Below are 3,602 nucleotides of genomic sequence, written 5' to 3' on the forward strand. Positions count from 1 at the left end.
CACAAACAATGCTGCTGTTGTCTTGGCTTCATTTATCAACACCACAGAACACATTCTGGAATGATTGATTGGTGAAATCTCTATGGTGTGCACCTGCACGGGAAATCCTGGGAATTTTGCAAACCTAATCAAAATACACTGTTTTGCAATGGTCTACAGTAGCCTCAACAGCACTCTGTAGGGTAGCACCATGATGTAGCCGGAGGACAGCTAGTTTCTGTCCTCCTCTGGGTACATTGACTTCAAATCAAATCAAAATAAAATGTATTTCTCACATACACATGGTTAGCAGATGTTAATGGTCACATACACATGGTTAGCAGATGTTAATGGTCACATACACATGGTTAGCAGATGTTAATGGTCACATACACATGGTTAGCAGATGTTAATGCGAGTGTAGCGAAATGCTTGTGCTTCTAGTTCTGACAATGCAGTAATAACCAACGAGTAATCTAACTAACAATTCCACAACTACTACCTTATATACACAAGTGTAAGGGGATAAAGAATATGTACATAAAGATATATGAATGAGTGATGGTACAGAGCGGCATAGGCAAGATGCAGTAGATGGTATCGAGCACAGTATATACATATGAGATGAGTAAGGTAGGGTATGTAAACAAAGTGGCATAGTTTAAAGTGGCTAGTGATACATGTATTACATAAAGATGCAGTAGATGCTATAGAGTACAGTATATACATATACATATGAGATGGATAATGTAGGGTATGTAAACATAATATTAAGTAGCATTGTTTAAAGTGGCTAGTGATATATTTTACATAAATTCCCATCAATTCCCATTATTAAAGTGGCTGGAGTTGAGTCAGTGTGTTGGCAGCAGCCACTCAATGTTAGTGGTGGCTGTTTAACAGTCTGATGGCCTTGAGATAGAAGCTGTTTTTCAGTCTCTCGGTCCCTGCTTTGATGCACCTGTACTGACCTCGCCTTCTGGATGATAGCGGGGTGAACAGGCAGTGGCTCGGGTGGTTGTTGTCCTTGATGTTCTTTATGGCCTTCCTGTGACATCGGGTGCTATAGGTGTCCTGGAGGGCAGGTAGTTTGCCCCTGGTGATGCGTTGTGCAGACCTCACTACCCTCTGGAGAGCCTTACGGTTGTGGGCGGAGCAGTTGCCGTACCAGGCAGTGATACAGCCAGACAGGATGCTCTCGATTATGCATCTGTAGAAGTTTGTGAGTGTTTTTGGTGACAAGCCGAATTTCTTCAGCCTCCTGAGGTTGAAGAGGCGCTGCTGCGCCTTCTTCACGATGCTGTCTGTGTGGGTGGACCAATTCAGTTTGTCTGTGATGTGTACGCCGAGGAACTTAAAACTTACTACCCTCTCCCCTACTGTTCCATCAACACATAATTTAGGAGGCTCATTGTTCTCACCCCCTTCCATAGGGAGATTACACAGTAACTGTGACAAGTTCTGGAGGATGTCCGCCAACCTGTCAGAGCTCTTGCAGCTTGAACTGAGATGTTGTCCACCCAATCAAAGGATCAGAGAATTAATCAAGTACTGAAAGCATAAGCTACTGCTAGCTAGCACTGTAGTTCATAAAATGTGGTGAGAAGTTGGCTCAAAGAAAGAGAAAGACAATAGTTGAACAGTTTTTAACAAAGTAGCAAGAGAGAGAGAGAGTCATTTTTTTCAGTTTCAGTTTCACTTACTTAGCTAGCAAATGCAGCTAGCTTATTTAGTCTACTCAAACACCCTGCTCAAACAGAGAGATGCTATGTTAGCTAGCTGACTATGACTATTCAACACGACACTGGAACTCTTCCAAGTCGAGGTAAGTGGGAGTAGACGTAGCAGTGAAAGGTGAGTGAGATCCTCATTGACCCTCCTGAGGACCTTGAACAGCCCCCACGAACTGGGGGCTCGGCGTCTTACAGGACAGGCGGAGTGGGAGGTTCCTGGTGGGGCTCAGCGTCTTACAGGACAGGCGGAGTGGGAGGTTCCTGGTGTGGCTCAGCGTCTTACAGGACAGGCGGAGTGGGAGGTTCCTGGTGGGGCTCAGCGTCTTACAGGACAGGCGGAGTGGGAGGTTCCTGGTGGGGCTCAGCGTCTTACAGGACAGGCGGAGTGGGAGGTTCCTGGTGGGACTCAGCGTCTTACAGGACAGGCGGAGTGGGAGGTTCCTGGTGGGGCTCAGCGTCTTACAGGACAGACGGAGTGGGAGGTTCCTGGTGTGGCTCAGCGTCTTACAGGACAGGCGGAGTGGGAGGTTCCTGGTGGGGCTCAGCGTCTTACAGGACAGGCGGAGTGGGAGGTTCCTGGTGGGGCTCAGCGTCTTACAGGACAGGCGGAGTGGGAGGTTCCTGGTGGGACTCAGCGTCTTACAGGACAGGCGGAGTGGGAGGTTCCTGGTGGGGCTCAGCGTCTTACAGGACAGACGGAGTGGGAGGTTCCTGGTGTGGCTCAGCGTCTTACAGGACAGGCGGAGTGGGAGGTTCCTGGTGGGGCTCAGCGTCTTACAGGACAGGCGGAGTGGGAGGTTCCTGGTGTGGCTCAGCGTCTTACAGGACAGGCGGAGTGGGAGGTTCCTGGTGGGGCTCAGCATCTTACAGGACAGGCGGAGTGGGAGGTTCCTGGTGTGGCTCAGCGTCTTACAGGACAGGCGGAGTGGGAGGTTCCTGGTGGGGCTCAGCGTCTTACAGGACAGGCGGAGTGGGAGGTTCCTGGTGGGGCTCAGCGTCTTACAGGACAGGCGGAGTGGGAGGTTCCTGCTGGGTCTCAGCGTCTTACAGGACAGGCGGAGTGGGAGGTTCCTGGTGGGGCTCAGCGTCTTACAGGACAGGCGGAGTGGGAGGTTCCTGGTGGGGCTCAGCGTCTTACAGGACAGGCGGAGTGGGAGGTTCCTGGTGGGGCTCAGCGTCTTACAGGACAGGCGGAGTGGGAGGTTCCTGGTGGGGATCCAGATGATCTCCAGGATGGAACATGGGAAGCTCTCTGCTCCTTCTGGCGGCGGACGGCACGCTGGAGCCTCACTTGGGCATCGTTCCAAACCTCTTCTGCTCGCCTGAACCACTTGTCCACTGCAGGAGATTTGGTCTGGCTCTGGGTCCACAGAGACTGGGCTGGATGATAGCCCAGAACACACTGCAGGAGATTTGGTCTGGCTCTGGGTCCACAGAGACTGGGCTGGATGATAGCCCAGAACACACTTGAAGGGAGTCAGTCCGGTGGAGGAGTTGCGCAATGATTTCTGAGCATACTCCGCCCAGGGAATGAATCGGGCCCACTCCCCTTGCCAGTCCTGGCAGTGACTCCTCAGGGACCTCCTCAGATCCTGGTTTATCTTCTCCATCTGCCCATTAGACTAAGGCTGGTACCCGGAAGTGAGGCTGACCGTGACTCCCAGCTTCTCCATGACGTGATTTGGGGGCCACGATTGGAGACGATGTCCTCCGGAAGAACATAGTGCCGGAAGACCTGCTGGAACAGTGCCTCAGCGACCTGGAGACCAGAGAGAAGGATAAAACGGCAGGATTTAGAGAATCTATCCACAGCCACCAAAAGGGTGGTAAACCATCAGAGGAGGGGACATCAGTGACAAAGTCAATGGGACAGATGAGACCAGGGAAGCT

This window comes from Oncorhynchus clarkii, chromosome 23 (genome assembly GCF_045791955.1).
Source record: "Oncorhynchus clarkii lewisi isolate Uvic-CL-2024 chromosome 23, UVic_Ocla_1.0, whole genome shotgun sequence".
In the NCBI taxonomy this organism is placed as follows: domain Eukaryota; kingdom Metazoa; phylum Chordata; class Actinopteri; order Salmoniformes; family Salmonidae; genus Oncorhynchus; species Oncorhynchus clarkii.